This window comes from Euprymna scolopes, chromosome 5, assembly GCF_053919585.1.
Source record: "Euprymna scolopes isolate OS-2025 chromosome 5, ASM5391958v1, whole genome shotgun sequence".
Classification (NCBI taxonomy): Eukaryota; Metazoa; Mollusca; class Cephalopoda; order Sepiida; family Sepiolidae; genus Euprymna; species Euprymna scolopes.
Window position 1 is genome coordinate 65,423,160 of NC_136486.1, and position 25,372 is coordinate 65,448,531.

Sequence of the window (25,372 nt, forward strand, 5' to 3'; positions counted from 1 at the left end):
GGCTTCGTCTTTATTTCGAGATTCATCCAAAGGAAGTCTGGAAATAGAGACGAAACTTCGGTGAAGACACAGTTTGGTTAATTTATTTTCTATCCCTCTCTCTCTCTCTTTCTCTCTCCTCATCTCTTTTTCTGTGGTGGAAAGTGAGTATCCTGGAAATATAATAACATGTTTCTGTCACTCGAACTCTTAGACACATAAGTTATTTCTAGTGAGTGATTCCTGGTGATTGCCTGAGTGAGATCCTCTAGTGATGTGTTGATAATAATAATAATAATAATAATAATAATAATAATAATAATAATAATAATAATAATAATAACAGATACGAAGCGTAATTGTACAAGCAAACAGAACGTTTAAAAATAATTTATAAAAATATCAACGAAAGAAGAACAACATCAGAAGAATCTGACACGAGAGAAACAAAACTCTATCAGAGCAAATTTTCTGAAGAGTGGCAAAATCTTAATAGAAATGCTGAATAGCCTATTGACAGAAAATATACATTACAGCAAAGAGAAGAAGGCACAGACAGTGAAATCTGAATTAGACCTCTAAGAAATCTTACTCAGATAAACAGTATAACTTCTGGAAACTAAATTATATAGTATGAATTTAAAACATGCAAAAGTACATGAAAATGGCACTAATAAGATACTCTGGACCGTTCATACATTGAACAATAGAGGAACTGAAGCATCTTGTTTAGAAGACCAAAAAACTTTGAACGATGCATAATGCTTTACACACAAATCTTGATGAAGAGTGACTCTATTTTAAAAGCGAAGATTAACAGGAAGGACTCAGTTGTATAGAAGTTGTAAACGACACGAAAAAAATATTACAAAAATATATAAGGCAGACCACAGAAAATTACAATCATTGCAACAAAAAACACTGATAAAATGAAGATGAAAAAAAAGATACAAGAGATAGGGCAAGAAAATAAAAATAGCTATAAAAACAACTACACCGACATTTCATAATGATGGAAAAAGATGTGATTCACGAAAATTCTTAAAGATGAGCCGCGAAAAAGGCACCTTAACATAGAAAATTAATCTCCAGTAGAAGATGGGCGAGATAACGATTAGAACCAAGTAAATCAATACCAAGATCGACCTGACCAAACTGTGCACACATAAACCACAATAAGTAAATGCAGCAAACTAGTCCAAAAATAATATAACAAACATGGTCAAGTGGGGAAGATAATACACTGAAAGTTGTGTGAACTACTGAATCTTGAACATCCAGACAAATTGTACAAGCACAGATCAGAAGCTGTACTTGTAAACAGAACTCATAATATCCTATGGGACGCGGGCGTACACACAGATAAATACATCAAGAAGCAACAAGACTGAATGTCAAATTAGTTTACAAGAAAGAAAAGTACTCCCAGGTTATGGATTTCCCTGTTCCAGCAGATCACAAGATGAATACGAGGAGGCGGAGAAGCAGAGCAAATACGCAGAACGTATCATAGAGTTGAAAGGGATATGAGAGATGGAGAACGTTTAGATAACAACCAATAATAATAGATGCACCATATCAATCCCGAAAACATTGAAGAAAAAATAAGAAAGGAATGCTTTAAAAGATACAATGGATAACAAAAATAATACGGCTGAAATATTAAAGAAAACATTTCAATCTACAAACTAATATGAGCTACCGACGCTTGGTTGACAATTAGAAACCACTACAGAAATTATACACAAAGAAACACAGCATAAAAACAACTGAACTGAAATTGTAAAATTGTAAGTCAATCCCTCCTAACCGGCACGATACCAACTAGTCGTGAAAGTTCAAAGATGATAGAAAGAATGAGGAGAGAAAACACTGACTAGACCTCCACTGGATGGTTCGAAGAGAGGTGGGACCTTCAAGCTGCTTAGTGCTTGCCAAATTACCGTGAAACTCAATAGACATTTACCACGAGAAATCACTGATCAAGAGCTGTTGTGAGAAAGCAAATTACTTATCGAAAAAAGGCGGAAAGTATTGGAAATCTGAGGAGATTTGTTTTCATTCACACTAGAAATGTTGACGCTGGCTTGTGTGAAACATCCTATTGAATAATAATAATAATAATAATAATAATAATAATAATAATAATAATAATAATAATAATAATAATAATAATGTCAAAACTAATGAGTTTTTTCTCATATTTACGACGAATTTCTTAACAAATATGCCACATTTCCTGAATGTCCAAATAAAATAAAATTAAAATTCATTTTGGTAGTCTCCTCTACAGAACGAGTCACAGGGATAGCTATTCTGTATGCTTGTAAGTATAGACTTGCTGTAATATGTGAAAAACCTATTATTATTTATTGTCTATTACGGCATAAAATTTCCATGAGCAAAAGGAAACACTTTAGATTACATTAAAAAGTAAATTCTAGGTAAGTGGTTTTGCGTAAACACGAACAGGACGTGGCAATTAGTATTAAATATCTCAAATGAAACAATAGATTAGTTGTTTTCAAATTATTATGTCAAAAGAACATTTAAAATGATACTCATGGATAATTCCGGCTATATTGTTACAAGGGAGTCGCCTGAACGCTATGCAATTATTAGTGCTTAAAATTGCGTGATTTTCTTAATTCTTTATTTATAAAAAGGGGGCTGTTTATCCACGCTCTTGTTATTCTAAAAGAAAGCTGAGAGAAGGACGCAACGATCTGTACAAGATGTTCCTCGAAAAAATGTTGATATTATTGCTGTTGGCGGTCACTGTGTATTGCCTATTTAACATTGGCTTCTGCAGTGCGAATGCAGTTCTCCAAGATCAAGCCTCAAGGGGAGCCGTCGAAGAAGGTAAATAACTTAATATTGCATGTTATACTAACACGATTGCATGCCATACAACTCTGTGTGAAAAGACAGGCATGCACACACACATAATATCACAGACAAACACACATGCACGCATACACACAAACATATATATATATATAATATATATATACAAATATATATACATATATGTATATAACTACTTCATTTACTCACATAAATTAATATACGAAAGTATAAATTTGTGCCTAAACTTTAAGTATTTACTTCAACAGTGCTCAATACGTAGGTAGAGCTAGTTAGTAAGTTATAAAATATATATGGCGATTAAGCTACGCTGAATATTCCGCGTTTCATCCACTCTAGGATTCTTCAGGCTTATGCGAATTTTGTGGTTGTCTCGCGTTTCTATATGCGTACCTTCTATTGAGCTTTTTATTAGCCAATCAGCGTATTAGTATCCACCGCATCCTTCCTACTCAGCCAATGAGCAGACACTTTAGAGGACAATGGCCCATTCGGCCTACGGCTGACCCGTTCCTTTGTATTTGCTATTTTGTGTCTTGACCTGTTTTAAATCTAGGTTAAGGTGTTTATATATATAGTTTATGTATTTTCATGTTTATTTATTTATTTTATTTATTTATTTTGTAAATAAATTAATTTATTTTGTAAATAAATTTTGTAAAAAATGATTATTTATTAAATTGATTTAATTTTTTTTTGATGAAAAAACGATTGAAATATTTTAAATCATTAAATAATCAATATATTTTTATATAAAAAAAGGATTCTGGATTCTTTTTAAATTGCAAAACAAAAAACGATAATGAAAAAATTAAAAAAAACAGCAAATAATAAATACATTTTGTCATTATAAAAAAATTCTTCAGATACTACGGACATAATTTATGTATAATTGATTATAATTAAGTAAAACATGTTTTCTTAGCAATATTAATAAAACACTCATTTTTTATGACAAAATTGAATAAATTCGCTGATTTTTTATTTTTTAATGTCGTTTTTCATTTATAAACTTAAATTTTCTAATAAACTTATGACAAAATTTATTTATAATTTACTGATTTTAGATTTTTCTAATGGTTTAAAATTTAGGTAGTGGTTGAATGTTAAGGGAGGAGGGCAGCACTAATTTCTATTGGATACATGACCTGATTTTTCCCAATTATGTGTTTCTTTTATATTTTTCAAAGAAATGCCAATATTGTTGGATATTTTGGAATGAAAATTGAAATCATGGGAAATATGAGTGCAATGAGGGCCACTTGTTATTATTATTATTCCTAACAATAAATGTATAATACCAAAAATAGACTTTAATAAAAGTGTGCACAATAGCTGTTCCTATTTACGATGCCTTCCCACGGGACAGAGTTAGACCCCAGGGTAGTTTTTTAATGTGGAGAAAAGGAACAAAAATAAAAATTGTCCCATGAAGGATTTCTCCTTCACTGACAGAAAACAAAAACAATTGAAGTGTAGCATCTGAAGAACAGATACTACACTTTGATCTTGTCCCGAAGGCCAAGTAGGTGGATAATAGCCGTTTTTACATTGAAATTTGTGCAAAAATAATTTCTTTGTATTGAAATTCATAATTTCAGAATTAATTCGCCGAGGATTGTAATTTTCACATATAAATCTATTTATTTGAAAACACAAACATTTCATTGCAGTAGAAAAAGTTCTAGTGACTTTTTCCAAGTGCTCAGTATTTTATTGACATTCGTTACAATGTTCGAGGATTGAAGAGTCAGTTTTGAGCAAACTTTGGAATTGTTTGAGTGTAAATAGATTTTTTTAACTCTAGTATTATTGATCAATACTTTTCAGTAAAATAATTTTTCGATTAAAAATTGTATTGCTCATTTGTTACATGGTAGTCACAACTTATCAAGGCCCGGGAGCCACTCGCTGATAAGGATTATTGCGTGTACAGTAATCAATTGGATAGTATCGTAGTAATCGTTAGTATTGGAGATTTGATAAAGGGGGTGGTTCTATCAGGGATTTGTTTATGTTGGACTTGAAGACATCCAAGTTGTAGTCAGGTGGGAAATAGTTCCACAGGCGTGCACTTCTAAGAAAGAAGCTCTGTTCATGCAATATACGTTTTGGTTTTGGCACAGATAAAGAGTTGGGAAAATTTTGACAGTGGTTTCCGCTAGACAGGTGTTTATCGTGAAAGATTGGCAAAGGGGGAACCAGAGATTGGAGCTCAGACGAGCACCTGCCATGGAAATAACGATAAAACAAGGATAGGCTCGCAACGTCTCTTCTGTGGGAGAGAGGTTGCAGGTAGAGAAAAGGGCATCCCTCACTATGCAACGAAGTCTATTTTGTACTCTGTATTCCATCATTGGACGTACTTGGCTTTTATATAGATAGAGAATTGCATCAGCAGTGAGATATCTTCTGGAGCGGTAGAAGAATCCTACCATTTTACCTGCGACCTTGGCAACTGACTTGATGTACGTGTTCCATTTCAGGTCAGGAGTAAAGGTCAAGCTCAGAAGCTTATCAAAACATGGCACCTCCCCTAGACGAGAGCCATCCATTTCAATTTATGCCAGATGGGGATCAGAGCGTTGATGATGTAAAGATAGAAGCTTGGTTTTAGATGCATTAAAAATAACCAGTTACTTCTTCCCCCACTGTTCCGTGCGCTCAAGATCAAAGGAGAGGGAATCACAGAGAACTTTTTCATATACGGCCTTAGATGTGCTGCCATAAATGGTCGTTTCATCAGCATAGATGTTAACGAATGATTTAAGTATGTGTTTTGGGAGATCATTGATGTAAATCAGGAAGAGAGTTTGGCCAAGGATGGACCCCTGAGAGACTCCGGCATTAATACTGTGGGCCTGATTTCTGCCCATCAACCACTACTATTATGGGCCTAATAGAGAGACATGATTTACTGATTGAGAAAACATTTCCAGTTATACCGATGCTATAAATCTTGTGGAGTACGCCATTATGCCATACATTGACGAAGGCATTTGATATGTCAAGAACAATTGGCCTAGAAATGAAGCCTTTGTCGAGAGATTCACTAGTCCTATGAGATATATCCTTTAGCACATCTGCTGTAGATATGGCAGAGAGGAAACGCTATTGCATGTCACTAAGAAGGTTATTTCTGTTGAGGTGTTTGACTACTTCTCTATTTAATATGGATTCTAGCAACTTACTCATGACACATAGGAGACTTATTGGTCTGCACTGAGAGGGAGATGAACGATCACCCGAATTCTTAAATTCGGCGCTTACTGATGAGGTTTTCCAGGGTGTTGGAAAGCACTTCTCCTTAACGCCACGTTTAAACAGCGAGGGAAAGTTCTGGTTGAAGCTGCTTCAACGATATCATTGGAATGCTGTCAGGGTCAGTTGCTATAGTGGAATCAAAGTTCTTGATTTGCTTGCCGACCTTACGACCAGATATTTGTATGTTGCATAGGACGTTATCTGTTATAGGAGGAAATACGGGGAGATGATGGCCTTCGTACCATAGGGTAGAATCATCTGCAAAGTTCTTGGCAAATAGTTTGGCCTTGTCTGATGCTGATGAGATAACATCAGGTCTATTGACGATGGTTGGGTAGAACGCTCGCTTCTGTCTAGGATTCTGTTTGCTATTTGCCAAAACTGGTGGGAACCAAGCTGCTGCTCAGCGACTTTGGATTTAATGGACTGAGCATACATTTTCTATTACTCTTTACAGTGGTTGCTGGCAGTCCCGAAAGCAGCTTTAGTCTCAGTGCATTTATCTGTTGAAGCAGAAATCTTTTTTCCAATTGAATTATTATGATTCATAACAGTGTCAGCGTTTGCCTGCAGGGGTGCAGTTACAACCACATGCCAGGCCGAGGTGATGTTTTTTTTTTTTTAAGAGAAAGCCACCACTAATCTTTTTCTATTTAGATTGGCTATATGACCTGTTTTTGGTCAAAGTTTTATTTCCTTCTTAATTTAAAAAAAAATGTCAAAAATGTTGGACATTTCGGAAGGAAAATTGACATAAGAAATGTTGGTGTGACTGACAATATTCAACTTGTTATTATTATTTCTACCAATTCAAGTATAAAGCCCAAAATCGACTTTATTCAAAGTGTGCTGAATAGCTGCTCTTACTTTGGAATTTGTGCCAATAAATATTTTTTAATCAAATTTTCACCCCAAACAAGGCACAGTGCCACTTTGAAGTAGGGAGCTACTATCAGGGACATAAGTGCAGGGGTATTATGACGGGAGATTAGAAGCAAGATGTCTGTTCACATTACACTTAGACTTCTGCATGTCACTACAGATGGGTAAGCAGAATCCTGGAAGCGAGTTCCAAAGTTTAGCAGTTCTGTTGAAGAAACTATTGGAGTAGAAGGCTTTCTTACACCTAGGGATATCTACTGTGGAGAGGTGGGATTTAGCTGCTTATTGAGTTAGTCGGGGGTGTTGACATCGAGGGGTACGAGTGCTTGTAGTTCGTCAGAACATTCACCGTTAAGTATTTCGTCGATGGGACAGAGGCTGAAGTTCAGGATCTATCAGGTTGGCGACTATCGTTCGAATCCTGTAAATAAGTTAGAGACAAGTAGCAGATGCACGAGCCCAAATGTGACAACAGTACTCCGTACATGAGCGAATGGTGGCCTTATAGAGATACAGGATACTTTCAGCCGTAGGTAGTTTTCTAGCGCAGTAGAGAGAGCCCACCTTCTTCGCAGCAGCCTTGGCAATGATCTCAATGTTCGTGTTCCCTGTAAACGTTAGGTCGAGGAGTTTAAAGGAATTACGTTCGGGTAATGTGTTCTTGGTCATTGCTGTTGGCGGTAGAGAAGGTTTCTTGTAATTATTGAAGGAAACAAGGTTGGTCTTGGCTGAATTGAATGTGACCCTCCATTTTTGTCACCAGTCCACTATAGATTGGAAGTCATCCTCTAGTGTTTCTGCCATTTCGTTAGACATGTGTTCATTGGTTATAGAGTATGGTGTCATCTGTAAATATACCCATCTCAGAAACAATTTTATCAGGGATGTCATTTATGAATATCAAGAATAATAAAGGTTCAAGGATAGACCCCTGAGTTACTCCCGCATTTATATCATATTGACCATCGTACCATACCCTGGCAAAAGCCTTAGATATATCGAGAGTTACCGCTCTCCCCTCCCCTATTTTGTCCAGTGAACAGTATATATGTTCAGAGATTACAGTTAGGATATCTGATGTGGAACGGGCTTGCCTAAATCTATATTGATTGTCAGTCAGGAGTTTAGCATCTGTAAGATGATGGACTAGAGCTTGATTATGTAAGGACTCAAATATCTTGGTGAAAAGCGGGACAAGGCTAATGGGACGATAATTTAATTGGTCAGTTCTTTCGCCAAAATTCTTGAAAACTAGTACTACAGAAGCGGTTTTCCAGCAGTCAGGAAAGCAAAATTCGTTGAGGCATTTGTTGTAAAGTTTGGAGAGAACTGGAACAACCTCAATGGAGTATTTTTTTTATAGAACACATCCAGGATGGCATCGGGTCCACATGCTTTTGAGGTATCTTGGTTTGTTAGGATAACCTTGTACCTGAGAAGGGGTGATTTTCAAATCATCTAGTGTCGTGTCTGCCTGCAAAGAAAAGTCGGGGAGGGAATGGTGTGCCGGATCCAATGTCGAGTTAGAGGCAAACCGACCGGCAAGCAGGTTAGCCTTCTTAGTTGTCGTGCAAACAACCTCATGATTGTTTGATAGAGGGGGAATCATTGACTCCCATTATTTACTACACTGTTGTATATTTTTAAAAAAATCACGGGTTCCTAATTTCTGTGCTTCGATGCGTTTTCTGGTGGTTTCAGTGTATTCTCTCTTAGCTGTCGCTATTTCTCTTTTATAATTACTTGTAGCTTCTATGTACTTCTGTCTGTTTGAACTGGACTTATGTCGGTTGAATCTGCGGTATACATGCTGCTTTTGAGCAATGGCAGATGTACAAGTAGAAGTAAACCATTGGGGAGAGTAGGGCTTGCTATAGAATTTTTGTGTGGGAACAGGTGGTTCAATTGCTGTTTTGAACCATTCAGTGCTTTCATTTGCGCACTGTTCAAGTGGAGGAGAAAAGATATTTCTCCATGGCGCATCTGTAATAAGCTACATGATTGCTTCCCAGTCAGCGTTTTTGTAATACCTCATTGTTTTGAGCAGTGGATCTTCAGTTTTGGGTCGGGAATTTAGGGCGATTTCTACCATTATCACAGCATGATCAGAACGAATGGGCTGTGGGCATTCGTTGTAAAATCATAGGGAACTGTGGTCAAAAATAGATCTAAAAGTGACGCATGTTAATTTTGCTGGTCTGGGAAACGTGTCGGAAATGTAACCGTCTGTGATAGGGAATGAGATATAAAGAAGCTATGTGTTGTGCTACCAGCTACGTCTGTGTAAGTAGATAACTCTAGCTAGTTACTGTGGTGCAGATTAAAGTCACCACATACATGTACTTATGCACTGGTATTGAGGGAGAGTGCTATATCTATGTTGTCAGAGACGTTGTTTATTAGGGTGCCGTCTTGGGTCGAGGGAGAGCGGTAGAGAAAATACAAGTAGCTAATATTATGTTGCATGTGTAATTTGAAGCACATAAAGGGCTGGTTGTCTGATTCCAGTTTAGTTTCTCTAGTCAGGGGGGAGGGTGTTACTTATATAGACTCCAAGTCCGTGCATATATCTGTCTTAGTCCTTTCGGCAGAGTGGGAGATAACCAGGCATGTTAAAGTGGTTAGAGGGGACGGAGGAGTCTAGGTTAGTTTCACTTAATGCTGAGATATCTGGGGTGTTTACTAGGAGAAATGATCCAACGTCATCTAAGTTAGTTCTAAGCCTGTGGATATTCGTAAATGCTAACCTCAAGGGAGGAGGCTGCTTGTTTTTTTTTTTTTAGTTTGGTACTGGTTTAAACGTAATCTTTGATTGAACTGTCATTCGATGTAATTTAATTTCATTTCATTTTATTTAAAAATTTTAGTTAGGGAGAGTGAGGGGTGCTAGACGAGTGGTTGTGCAGAATATCAGACATGCAATACAAGTATACCATCAGCTGTCTTTGCCTACAGGATTGTGTCCTCAGGAAAGTCCACCGGGGATGAGAGCAGTGTCCCTTTCCATGCGCTACATGGCACTACAAACGTCTCGATATTGTACAACTGTTGATGCAGTAGCCGCTTTAAGCGTTAACAAAGAGTTAGGGCATCTGTACTCGAAGTTGGAAACAGCATACAGGAACTGCCAACCGGTACTCACAACTCATCAGACAAAATCAGCTCAGTCCAACAGTACCGGTATATATGATACTGAAGCACCCCTTGTGTCCAGTTTAGGCGGATGGGATGTGGCGGGAGTAAGGAAAACGGTGTTCGTTGCCCTATTCAGGAAACAAGGTCGACCACTGGGTGATTCTGTTGAGTTCCTGTGATAGCGGCTCTAAGCCTGGCTAATAGACAAAGGAATATGAAATCCGTGCGATAGTCAGAGACTATCTCCTCCTTAAGCAGTTTGGGTTTGCAAGCAGTAATTTGTTTGAGTCACCAGCTCTAGGAAATTTGTCGTCCAGGACTGAATAGACCTCCCTCCCCTAGGTTTAGCTTCAGAGTTTTCCTTCTCGTAGACGGATGACCTAAGAAGATCTACGGGTCCATCAGCACCGAGAGGGTTTGACCCGAGTAGTTAATGTTAATTGATTATTTAGTAGGTTATATATCTACTGGAAAGTTACACTCCTCGAAGTGATTAAAAATGGCATTGCTTTCATTGTTAATGGAAAAGGGAATAGTTAGGAATTAATGCAGTGGAAGCAATTAAATTTGCAACGGGATGAGAGAGAGAGAGAGTGAGAGAGAGAAAGAGAGAGAGAGGGGATTTAATGTATGGTTTAATTTTAAGTAGGTTTAATTTCACAGTGTGAGTGCGGTATTATGGTGAATAGCGCCAGCCAAGAATATTCTTCAAAGTTCTAGAGATCGTTTAAAAGATCCTGCCTCCATACCTTCTCTTACTAATTCAATACACTCACGGTAGATTCATATTTTCTTTAATGTGTAGGAAACAGATTCGCAACCAGACGTCTTTTGGGGAACATATTCGTTTGCTAAAACTTTTCTTTCGGTTGGGTTTATTATTTATTGCAAAGTTCTTTAAAAAATGGTAAATGTTTACTTTAACTGCAACAGAACACCAACCAACAAAATTTGTTTTTTATAAGTTTTCGGTGTTGTGTCAATAAGAAGTGCTCACGCGTAGAGTTAACGAATACAATGATATGGCGCAAAATAGTGCGAGGGTCCAAGGTTTAATACCATGCAAACGGTAAAGTTACGACGGGTTTGAATATCAGATTCGTTGTCAGCAACCTCGAAAACCTAACAATTTGATAAAAACAGGTATCGTAAAACTCATATTAAACTTGAAAATAATATTAAAAATAGCGCGGTAATTTCACTTAACAATTTAATAAGAATCTGTATCGTAAACTTTAATTAAACTTAAAAGTACTATTTAAAAATAGCGCGGATCAATAAGAGTGCACTAGCACCAAATAACATTTAATTGTGTTTCGATCTAAGACATTTAAGTACGTAACCTCTGAAGCTTTTTGTTTATTTTTGTTAATCGCCACAAGTGGTCATTTTGACTTTCACTAATTTTCCTGTCAACATTATCTATAACGAAAATTCCGGTAAAAGAAAAGAAAAGAAAATATCCATAAAAAATCAGATAAAATCATAACAAAATAGTGCGCAAAGTTCAAGCTAAAATAAATAAATAAAAAACTAGGTCACAAAAATATTTCCCTGTAAAAATAATAACGGCTCCCTTAGTCGAACTACGTACAACATCGGAGCTGATGCATAATAAGCTAATCGGGTAGCACTCGGGTACGTCAGCCAATCACATTTTATAACTTCATCCTATTTTATATTTTTATTTGTTTAACACGTGGTTAATTAAAATTAAATTATAATAACATCCTTACGTTTGAAATAATAGTGCGATTAAATTATACCTATTGTTCATTTCAAAATGTAAACAAACTTCTGGTAAAATTAATCGATACCGGTGTTGAACGTAAAGTGTCACTTTTTAAGGTCGACTAATATTTTCAATTTTTACGATATCTCATTCATTAAATTGTTAGGTGGAAGTACAGAAGAGTTATTTACAGACAGCAGGAGCAGGCCATACAAGCAGCTTTGATTAAAACGAAAGGATAACGTCAATAGTCCGAACAAGCGATCACTTAGTATACGCGTTGGTGCAACCCTCAGCTAATGTGTAAAGATAGAAATAATATTCGCTTAGCATGGTTTCGCAGAAAGATTAGTGTAATATTAAAATCTGCAAAGTATATTTTTCTTTTTAAATCGATATATTAAAATATATTTAAAAAATCTAAAATAATGCACAATAACATGGAGATTCTTATTATCACTATTCCAAAGGAATTCATTAAATATTTGTTGAAGGAATTAAATTATTTTATGCTTCATTACGGCTTCCTCCCTTATTATTGCTCACACTCCTTTCTCCATATATCTTTCTCTCTCTCTCATCTCTATTTCTCTCCATCTTTCTTTCTTTCTCTCTCTCAGCAAATTTTCACGGTTTTAAACAAATATTTTAATATTTTTAAAAATTGAATTTGAGAGTAAAACAGTCAAATCACGATATTACGAATTATTAAAGTTTTATCACGATATTATGAGTTATTAATGTTTTCAAATATTTTTGAATATTTAGATATTTTAAACTATTTTTTAAATATTTTATTGCAATTTTTACGATTTACACGCGACAAAGATTCAATTTTTATATTATATATTATTCTGTTTTTTTCCTGCTAAATAAATAGTTGTAAATATACGCACACACACACACGTACACACACGGCACAGAATGTTGTCAAACAAACAAAAAACGAAAGAATGAAAGAAAGAACACGATGTAATGGTCGTGTGTGCGTTTAGTATTAGTACAAAATAATTCTATAACAAACATTACATTGTCGCGTTGATTGTTTTCTCTTTACTAAGAGACGACCTTGCAAATTGGCTGACCATATTCATTAAAAAAACACACACAGTAATACATAACTTTATCAGTTGCAGATAAATTTCGATTCATTTCAAAGCACTAAAACATATATATACATATATATATATATATATAGATTATTTATATATATATATAGAGAGAGATAGAAAGTATATATAAACATACTGCTTTTTCCGACGCTCACCTCTCTTTCTGTCACTCTTTATCTCTTTCTCCCACTCTCTCTTTAATTCTAATAAGCAGTGAGTGACGCTGTTATAAAGAGTAGTAGTAGTAATAGTTTTAGCAGACAGTAAAATTTTATGTTGAAAAACCCTTGAGGAACGATTTTGTAATTTTTTTTAAAAGTTAATATTGTATAAAATTACTTCAAATAATATCTGAAATAAAACAGAAGCATATGGAGATTATTATTACTATTCCAAAGGAATTCATTAAATATTTGGCGACGAAATTAAAAAAAATGTTTTTTCAAGCAGTACCTACGGCGTCATTAGTCAATAGTAGTCTCCAAGTAAGTCACTTGCTAGACTAATATATATATATACATATATATATATATATATATATATATATATATATATATATATATATATATATATATATATATATATGGATAAAAATCAATACGAAAAATATGTATAAATGTTTATACTTTTTCTGTATTAATTTCCTAGGTGTTGACGTGTAGGAATACAAAAAGGCGTTCGAAAATCCAACGAAAATGGTTCTTCCGAGAGCAAATATTTTTGCTCGATCGTTCGGTCTTCTTCAGTGTGAATGATGGAAACATGAGTGCAGGGCGGACATGGTTAGCATCAACTAATGAGGGTAATATCTATTTGAATATGACCCATTCAATACTTTTGACTTGGAATGGTCAGCAACTTGTATGGCTTCTATTCAAAATCAAGTCTTTCATAAACATTGATTTAGGCACTCATGCGCCCCACTTACACACTCGCATATGTAAACTGACATGCATGCACACCTGCAAACTACCGCATATGCTTTTACACATACCCGTACACATACGGAATACGCACACATGTTTATAGACGTGCGTACATATACACATGGAGATTAATAAACAGATGTAGACCGATTAGATCAGTGGGCTCTTCTCATCAAAACTTGGAATCATAAATTTATTATGCTTCTGGGTGCGAGAGGGGTGAAAAGAAAAGCTGCTTGGGTTGTCTACATCACGCACGCACAAATTTATTTTTTTCTAACTGCTTACTGTAGATTCTAGTGTATTTAATTAATCTATATATACACACATATAATGTTTTAAAAATAAACGAAAAATATTTTTCTTTATATTCATTTTGATTTACTTAATGAATTTTATTCAGGTTGTTTGAACCTGAATAAAATTCATTAAGTATTCAAATATCAGTGTAAACATTTGGATTTCGGGCTTTTTACGTATAACGTTTCTCTGTCCGTATGTGTGTCCACATGTCTCTCCCTATCTTCTCCCACACATATGCACACTCGTATATACATATATATATATATATATATATATATATATATATACTCATACATACATACATACATACATACATACATACATACATACATACATACATAAAATGACAGATTTAAAAGAAACGCATTGTTTTTAAATTAGAAGCCATCACTAAAATTTGGAAGCTCAATATGCCGGTTAGAGAAATGAGAAGTAATAACATTTAATGTTGGAAATAAAACTCAAAGTTAGATATATTGAAATGCTTAAACAAAGAGTTAATTAATAATAGCAAGAAGAACAAGAACAAGAGCAAAAAGAACAACAAGAACAACAAAACCAACAAAAACAACAAGAACAAGAACAACAATGATAATAATAATAATAATAATAATAATAATAATAATAATAGTAATAATAATAATAATAATAATAATAACAATAATAAACAACTTAATTCCGTATATCTCCAGAGAGAGAGAGAGAGAGAGAGAGAGAGAGAGAGAGAGAGACGTATTATAGTATATAGCATTCATGAGGAGAAATGGGTAACGCACCCATATATACACCTGTGCAGTTATGTGCGCGCGTATGCGTGCTCGGAAGATGGAATTAAATGTATGTTGAATATTAAAATATGTCGAAACTAAAAAACAAAGCATTGCGAAAACAAAAACAAACTCCAAGTGAGGAATGCTACGCCGTTCTTCCACCGTGCATACTCACTTTGCCCTGCGCATGTAGGAAACTGTCTTTTAGATTTTGTACAACGAATATTCATTTGGCGGTCGAAAATCTTTATTGAGACCGGAAATGTGGGTGTTAAATATCAGAATGAGTTTCTTTTCATGCTGTCTTCTTTTTTGCTGAGTTCGAAAGTTGGAGGTTATAAGGATGCATTTCATGTTTTCTATGCTGTGGAGCAGGAGGGTGTAGTTCATTGCTATTGTGTGCTGTGTGGGCTTGTCCTTAATTGTTTGTTTGTGGTCGTTGAGTCGTAAGCGGAACTCTCAGCCTGTTTCCTCCACCAAGTTACTCTGTGCATCTGCTGCAAGATATTAGGTAGACTACATTGGCTATCGGAGTGAGCGGGAGAGATTAAGTTGAATGTTTGTGCTTGAAGGTGTGAATGTGTCGTTAGTATTAATGTATTTGCACACTTTGTACCTGGATTTGTTGCATGCTTTATTGGTGCGAAGTGATGTGCATTTTTGTGGATGTTAGTAGTGAACGTAGATTCAGGGGCCTTTTCTAGCACTGGGTGTAAGCGTGTTGTATATTATGTTATGGATGGATTAATGCTGCAGTTGTCTGATATCTGTTTGAGGGGGCTGTGAAGTTTGTCGGTGTAGTTGTTGTCAAATACCATTGGTGTTTTTAGGGTGATATGTTGCGTTTTCATGTCAGTAAATTTAGCCTGCTTATATTTTCTGCTTTCGTCATTGATATTTTCATTATTAGAGGAGAGTAATTTCTATGAAGGAAGTTTTTGGCTAGAATGCTTCCTTGTTTTTCGTACTCGATTGGTTTTGAGCAGATTCTTTTGACACGTAGGAACTTGCTGTAGATAAAGACTTTTTTATATTCATAGGGTGACAACTATTACAATTATCAGTTGGTTTGGTGTAAAGTGATGTAGTGATGTGATTGTTAGTGATGTTTTCTAAAACCTCTAAAAATTGAATGTGAGTGAGGGGGTGTTCTGTCCTGAATTATATATATATATATATATATATATATATATATATATATATATATATATATATATATATATATATATATATATATATAATAAAAATATTTATGTCTCGGCAGTAGAATGAAAATCGTATCTTATTTTTCTTTTATTAATATTATTGGAATTTTTTCCCTTTTTCCCTTGTTCACATTTACGGGATTTCCTTAGATGTAACTTGTGCAAATGGAAATTCAATTAACTTTCTTGAAGTTATATATTTGGATTTTACCGTCACTGGATTTTTTATCTTCCACCAGACTATCCATTCACGTGTAATCACCTTTTTCTTCACCATATTCCCTCTGCTTCACTTTTTTGTTATCAAGTAAGATCTTTGACTAACTTGTTGTTTCATTAAATACTTTTGTATGCAAAATCCGATCCTGCATTTTGCTAATTCCTACCCTCTGATGAGAAGGAAAGTATTTCTTCGAAACTCCGTGGATTAAGGACTATCCATTTATCAAGTGTTTCCTTTTCAGATTAAATATGTTTTTAACTCTTTTTCAAAGTGTTTTTAACATGTTTTATTAACTGTTTGTTCGTATATATATATATATATATATATATATATATATATATATATTCCTACTCGCATACCATTCATTTACAACAGACTACCGTTAGTGTTCCAGACGTTCATGTAAACGCCTATAATTCACATTTTTCTAATATCTCGGCATAAAAACATTTGGCGATAATTTCCTACGGATAGCGATTCTCAATATTATTTTCTAGTTCTTTACCTGTTATCTTTTTGGTAAGTGGATTCATTTCTGTAAATTACCACTGAAATCTGTTTCAATCCAAAGCATTAAAATACATTTTTCAATCTATACACATGCATACCTATTATTCCGATAGTGAAAAACATATGCTGAATAGCTAATAATTTTAGAAATGTCGATTATATTTGCTAACGTAGAATGGGCTCATCATTTTTTTTTATCATTCTTAATTTAATCAATTAGAAGTGAAAAAATGTAATTCTTCTTGCGATAAATATCGTGTTTGAAATCTCTACTATTACACAAAAGGAACTTTGTGCGTGTGTGGTGGAGAGACAGAAAGAGAGAGAGAGAGAGAGAGTGAGAGAGAGACAGAGGCAGAGAATCCACCACGGCTGTGCTGATTTTTTAAATTAAATTTCACAGAAATGCACTTTATGTATCTGGATGTGTTCTTAAATAAGCTTTGTGTATGAAAGTGTCCGATAAATATCGATAATCGCAAAAAATCGATGAAAGACGGAACAGGGATTTTCACAAGTGCATTTGAGAATTGTTATTACCACACAAGCAGGAAAGCCCGGTATATAAAGTTAACAGCAGGTTCTTTGATATAACAAGGGCGCGTTCGAAATGAATGTTTGTTCTAAAACCACAGCTGAAACATGATACTTGGCTTTTTCATATTAAACTTAAATTCAACCATCACTAACACACATGCTGAAAGGCCAAACATATAAAATCAAGACTAATGAAAAGGGTGCGTTGGAAATGATGGTTTCTGTTTAGAGAATAATTGAAGCATGATGCTTGACTTTTCCATTTTTTACTTTTATTTTAACAATTATATTTCGGAAATAATTTTATAAAATCAACAGTACGCGCTTTATAGTGCAGTGTAGAATGCAATGAATTATTGACGAAGTTACTGCGTGGAAGCATGTGAAGATGCTTTCTGGTGCACCACAATGTGTCTTAAACTAAAAAAAGTTCGATTTGTAGGAAAAATTGGCGATTTCACCGGGTTCGATGCCAATAAAAATATAAGAATGTGAAACATTCGTTAAGTACCATTCATATAATTATATATGTGTCTGGTCTGTATGTGAAAACGACAGTTAGGCTGATTGCTGTTTTTATAACGTTGGTACGCGTGATTTTGAAGTAGCATTTTTGGACACATTTATGTAAGAACATCTTACTGCCACTCAGTCGATCATTAAATCTATTTGGTTTTTACGCTTATGTGCGTTTATACTAATGAGGTAACAATTACACAGGCCAAAAGTCACTCTATAATAACTGCTAAAATGTTATTTTTTTATTATGCACACTACTAAGAAAACATTAGAAATGCTAGGTTGAAAAAGAAAGATTTTATAATTTAAGGAGCATGTAATCGACCGTGACGCAGTCTCATAATATTAGGTTCTACAGATGAGAGATTATTGGAAATAAATTCTGTACACAGAAGTGCCATTTGATTTAATATACACAATGAATAATTGAAATTACTTTGCAGTGCTGGTAACTAGACGGATTCCTTTACTAAGGTTATCAAAGATTGGAGTTCAAACGAGTCCTTATCATCAAAGCAATGATAGAATATAGAATGTGTTGCAACGTATTTTCTTTGATAAAGAGGATGAAAGGTAGAAAAGACATAGCTACCACTAGATTGCTAAGTCGATCCTGTACACTGCCAAAGTAAAGCATATTATTAGAAGTCAAGTTTCCACAAATTCGGCAGAAGTACTTCATCTTAGGATGTTTCGGACTATTGTGCATTTGGGGCCAAATATCTTTTGAAATAATCTACGAAGTTTACGTCCTACGAAATTATGATTACTTTATTGTGAAGACTGATTAGACTGTATTAAAAATTTATCTCCTCTTCCTTTATGTTTGATATATTTTAACGACAGCAAGTTATATTTAAAAAAAAACTCATCATCAATGTAAAATAATTTACATTCAAACGTTCTAACGATATTATTTTCATAATTGCCCAACAAATGTAATGGTTACATTTCGAATTAAAGCGTATAAATGTCAATAGATTACACTCGAAAAACCTTAACTTCAATATAAATATGGGGAACTCTAAATGAAAAACGTATTAAATATAAACTAAAAAGACTCCGCTTAAAATTGCCAAACAATCCGGAGAAATTGAAAAATTCTAAATTTCGATATTCATTGTTTAGGCTCATCTCTTTGATCAATCACATACTTTGATTACTCATGATTTCAGACGGCTTACTAAGGATTTCATTACTAAGCTAAATGATTAGTAACATTCTACGAGGATATCTTATTATGTTTCTACTAGCAAAACTACATTACTACATACTTTTTTAAAAGTCTATATTTTACTTCACGTTGTTAATGATCACATGAACATAATTTCAAGTGTGTGATTTCTCTAGAATTGAGTTTTGTATGTATCGAGTTAAACATTTTTAATTTCAAGTAAAGGGATATGTATTTAACTACGACTAATAATCAAAAATATTAAGATTTTTTTTTTAATTTGTAACGAGGCATTGTTGTTAATTCGATATTTAATATTTTAAATCGTAGTTTAATTGTAAATTAATCATTTTCATTTAATCTCTAACTTATTTAAAACCATAAGGTAAGCTAGTCTAATTTAAAAATAATCGTTCTATTTTTTGTTTAGTGTTTAAACTTCTGCGGCTATGCTTTATTTATGTGAAACTGCTATTTATTACTTCATAAGTGCATAGTTATTAATAGAGCTTGGGCTTTGTTGATTTTTTGTTGAATGTTTTATTTGAAGTTACCGTAATCCGAATATAAACTGTTCTATGTTCTAGTTTAGCATTTTAATTTAATATTTCAACTTTTAAATCGATGCCTTGCATTTCTTACTTTAAAAATTACCAATTTTATTTGCAGTTAATTTTTTGTAATTTGCAATTAATATTATTTTACTTTTAAGATATGCTTAGTTTAACCGATAGTTTACAGTTTGAATACAATGGCACATGATTACATTATTTTCTGAAAATTAGGATCATTTGATGAGGATAAGTGTTTAATTTATTTTAAGTTGAGATTTGTCATTTAGATAATGTTATTTAGATTTTTCATTCGAATCAAGTCAGTATATGCGCTTCATTGATTCGTAGTTGGCTTTCTTATATTAGAATTTAAGCATTGTTTTCAATTTTCTTTTATTAAATCTGCAAATACCATTTAAAGCTGATTGCTTTATATGTGTCGTTGTTACCTCTTATTTTAAAATCGACGATTTCTATTGTAATATCAATTTTCTTAATTCCATGCGAACTATGTGAATTTGATATTAAACCTTGTGAATGTAAAGCAAAACTTTTTGAAGTTGACAGAAAAAGGTGTTTCATTTAAAGACCACTTTTTATTATGATAATAAAACGTAAACCACATCATGTATGATGACACTAGAATTAGATTTCTATTAACTTGATATCATTTAAAATGTGTTTCAGCTCCACAACAGAGAACAAGAAAACCGCAGTGTATAATTTCTTGAAACTATTTTAGTCGGTAAGTAAATATCTCTCTTTTTCACACAAAATAATCTTTATATATTTAAAATAGTTCCTCATAATACACTTTATCATAGAGTCCAAATGCAGGATAGTAACTAGAACTAGTTTTCTAATAAGTAAAACTTTCCTGTACAATATTGAATGAATAAGAAATTGTATTATCAAATGGCAGTCTAATAAAGTAGAATAACTATCACTAGATTGTTTCATTAATCTAAAAGAAATTAAAAGCAATAACCACTTTTTGTCTACTATATTCTATCTCGACCCATTTATCAAATGAAATTTTATCACTCGTCGTGTTGTAACATTTTGGAATTATTGCAATAATTGGATCATTTCTCATTTTACTCGGCTGGTAGCAAAAATAAAAAAAATAACAATAATGGACAAAAACCTTATAGCAACAGTAAATTGATAGCTAGAATCACACTAAGTACAATTAGAGAATGATAATAAGATTCCTAGTACAAGATGTGTCCGTTGCTGAGTTAACTGAAAATTAATGTTAAATATTAAAATACATTCTTTCTTGTACTACTCTCCTGCTAGTTGTACTTATTTGTGAGGTCCTGGATATGACATTAAACTATATCCAGTGGTGAGGCCCAAGCTTTCGAGCTTTTGGGAGTGTGGATCCCCCCTTTAATTACTATTGCCCACATGCCCACTCTGACCCGGAGTAGCAGTACCTGTTTGTGTCCCAACTATGGGTTAAATAGAAACCGACTTGAAAACAACAAATATATTCTATTAATTTTTTTCTGTAATCTTTGGAATCGGCAATAAATAACCTGAAAAGGGTTGATATGCCGTAAAACAACCAACAAACCAACAACTTATTTCTGAGATAGCATAGCAAAGAATGATAGGCATCTTCCTAGTAAAAGATATGTTTATTGGTGAGTTAATTGCAAATTAATGCTTTATAGAACAATTAAAATCTATAATTTCACACATGACTCTATCACGAAATTGTAATATATATTCACCGTGATTAACTAATAGAGGGGAAAATCCTCGAGAAAGAAACGTGGTTAGTTTTTGAAGACATTATCAATGACGACTAAAACATAAAGTAATGCCTTTTCGCGTGTCTGTATGTTCTTTCTAACCATGCGAATGACTTCCATATTCCTGTCCGCATCCTGTTTAGATAATACATTATTATCAAGTAATTAATATGCGAGTAATCGGTAATTGTATTTAATTTTTTATATATTCCGCTTCGAAACATTGTCAACGCATATTAACTGTGTTGAAATTAATATACACGAAATAGATTATTGTATTATTATATTTATTTTTTGATATTTACGTCGAAGCAGTATCAACACATGGTACTTGGAAGATTACCGTAAAAGTTCCATTTTAATTATTAAAGCTTCGTCAATATTATTTCAAGTTCATATAATAAACTAATTATATCGTCCTATCTCCATATTTTACGTAAAAATATTATGCATAGTTTATTTAATTTCGAAAGTTAATTATTATTAGTTTCGGTTAAAGAATGTAATAATAGTTATTTGCATAATTTATATAATAGATTGTTCATATATTTAAAGACTTATTTGTAAGAATAAAGAAAATATAAAACTTATTACCTGACAGACGTTTTCAAAACCGTACTTATATAATTAATCGCTTTCAAATTGATTACATATAATGCTGTTCTCGCTAGATATCAGCCAGAAGTTATTCTTAATACTATTGCATCAAACAGTTTAATTGTATTTATTTTACTGGTGTTTTATTTTATCTTTGGTCTGGTATTTGACTATTACTAAGACATTTTTATTAAATTGTTTCCAAATATAATAATTGTTGTAGCCCTGAAAGCTTATTTAGACACATTCGGAGACGGATATGAATTATAAAATGTATTTATATTAAGAACAAATGAAAACAGAATATAAAGAAAGAAACAGTCGTGTTACTTGAGGCGTAATATAATTAATACGAAGTCCACAAATACATCACTACAACCTCTTTCAGGACTTCTAGCAACCACTCTAAATGAGTAATAAAATACGCTAGAGAGAGTTGTATTCTTAGTTCGTGAAATCTAAAGTAGGTAAGAAGAAAATAGCAAACAATCTCCTGAACAGAAACACGTGCTGTATCGCAACCATCATCAATAGACCTGCGTAATGTCGTCAGCATCAGACAAAGCCAACTGTTTGGCAAGAACTTGCAGATAATTCTATTCTTTTTTTTTTTTTTTACAAAGGCATCACCACATTATCAAGGTCCAGAGGCCACTCAAGGATAAGTGTTAAAGAGTGTACAGTAGAAGTTTGTCAATATAGTAATCATTAGTAATGAAAATTAGGTAAATTTAATAACTTATATGGAACGGCTCATCAAGAACTTATTTACGTTAGACTTGAACACAACCATATTGTAGTCAGCCGGAAAGCAGGAAAACGGAAGACAATTCCACAGGCGTGCAGTTCTAAGAAAGAAGCTTTGTTCATGGAATCTATGTTTAGGTTTAGGCACAGATAAAGAGTGGGGGAAATTATTGATAGTGTTTACAGCTAGACGAGTGTTTCTTGTGAAAGTTTGGCGAGGGGGGACCATAGATTGAAGCTCAGTTGAACACTTTCCATGAAAATAACGATACATCAGAGACAAACTCGCAACATCTCTTCTGTGAGATAGAGGTTGTAAGGAGGAGAAAAGGACATCTCCTACGAGGCTACGAAGTCTATTTTGAACTCTATCAAGGCAGGACAAGTCCTTTCTAGCAGTATTCTATTTCATACGTATTCTATGCGATTATGGTTGCCATCCCCACCGTATTTCCTTCTTTATCTGAAAACACGCTATATGACATACATATATTTGTGTATGATCTTGCTAAGCTAAGGGAACCCCTTAATTCAAGTAATGAAAAATGGTCCCGAAGGCATTATAATTATCATGCTGCAAAAGTTTCGACCAGAACTAGCTCCCATACTTACAAAGCTGTTTAAGGGTTGTCTTAAAGAGAATTGCTTTCCGACACCGTGAAAAACTGCATCATCATGCCTCATATTTTTGAATCCAGATAATCGCTCATCTCCCACTCAGTGCAGACCAATAAGTATCTAGTGCATCATCAGTAAGTTGCTAAAATCTATGTTAAATAGAGAAATAGCTACCCGCCTCAACAAAAATAATCTCCTTAGTGACAGGTAATTCCGTTCTATCTACAGTAGATGTGCTAAGAGTTGCATCTCATAGGATTAGCGAATCTCTCGACGGATATTTCGATTCTAGGGCAATTGCTCTTGAAATATAAAAGGGCTTTGATAGAGCATGGCATAAAATTCTATTCTATAGGATCTCCAGCTACGGTATAGCTGGAAATATTCATTTCTATCTAAAAGGTTCATAAGAGTATTAGTTTATGGGTAGAAATCAGAAGCTCACAGAATTAATGCTAGAGTCTCTCAGGGGTCCATCCTCGGCCCATCTCTCTTCCTGATCTACATCAATGATTTCCCGAATCAAATCATTAGATCATTTATATGCTGATGACACTACCATCTATGACAACACTTCAAAGCCGTAAATGACAAGTTCTCTCAGATTCTCTCTCCTCTGATATCGAGCACGTGCTATAATGGGGAAAATGTGGCTTGTTAATTTTAAGTACTCTAGAACCAAGCTTCTATCTTTTCATTATCAATGCTCCAATCCCCGTCTGGCATCAACTGAAATTAATGGATCTCGTGTTAGAAAAGCTCCATGTTTTGACAAGCTTCTCGGTCTGACTTTTACTCCTGATCTGAAATGGAACACGTACATCAAGTACTTTGCCAATGTCGCTGGAAAATGGCGGGGCCATTCCATCGCACGAGAAGATATCATATTCTTGATGCAACGCTCTACCTGAATAAGAGCGAAGTATGTTGAATGATGGAGGAATGTTGCAACAACTAGGTAGGTACTGCGGGAAAGACCTTATATTGCCTTGACAAAGTTCGAAATAAACTTATCAGCTTAGTAAGGAATGCGTGCAATCTCTTTTACACAGAAGAGACGATGCAACCCTGTCTCTGCTTCATCGTTTATTAATACAATTTACAAAATTTGAACTATCAACGATTACTACGATATTGCGCTATGGACTACTGTACACTTATAAACTCTTATCCCCGACGCGCCTCCGTTGTTAATTGGTGATTCCATTGTAAATAAGAAGCGGTATTCTTGTTTGTTTGTTTGTTCACAATTTAATTAATAAGTACAAAAATACTCTGTTTCACAAATTAATTTTATTATACCCAAAACAGACTTACGAGACACTCTTATTCCAGCATCAATTCTATTTATATATATATATATATATATATATATATTCGTGTTAAAAATCTTTTTTAATAAATAAATGCATATTCGATTCAAAACTATTTTAATAATTAGTTCGATTTTATTAATTGTTTGTTGTAATAGAATCGTTTTAATTGTTTCATTAAAAATATTTAAAGTTAATTCATTTAATTATTTTATAAATAAATTAGCGAGGGGTACACGGCGTTGCCCGGGTGTTTTGAGGTGTGTATGGAAACTCAGTGGGTGGGTGGGGGACTTTAAAAAAAGTTAGTATGAGGATCGAACCCGAACCGTTGAGGCATAGTTGTAAATTAAAGTGTGAAAAAAAAGTGCGACGTTAACGATTGCTCCACCGCGAGATGCTTACTAAAACACGTTTGAATTTATTTAATTACTTAGATTTGGCAGGTTCCCGTTTTAATGAGTTAAGGAGGTCAAGTTTGACTGCGGGATTTTTTATTTTCCCAAGATGTTATAGGAAAAAGACTAACCCACATGCGGCGAGCGACAAATGTTAAATAATTGTCTTCCCGAAATCGAGCAAATTAAATAGACAGGCGAGCTTTGTTGTTAACTGTGAGATATTACGATTTATATGTGATA

At 34.0% G+C, this 25,372-nt stretch overlaps 1 long non-coding RNA gene across 6 annotated transcripts in view; it reads left to right on the top strand.

Moving 5' to 3' along the window:
* The window catches only part of LOC145276823 (uncharacterized), a 102,361-nt gene that overhangs the window by 72,036 nt on the left and 4,953 nt on the right, over positions 1-25,372 (top strand). For all 6 annotated transcript variants that reach the window (XR_013868033.1, XR_013868032.1, XR_013868031.1 and 3 more), the window contains one exon: positions 20,381-20,438. This is a non-coding gene — a long non-coding RNA (uncharacterized LOC145276823). The remainder of the gene's footprint in view (positions 1-20,380; positions 20,439-25,372) is intronic.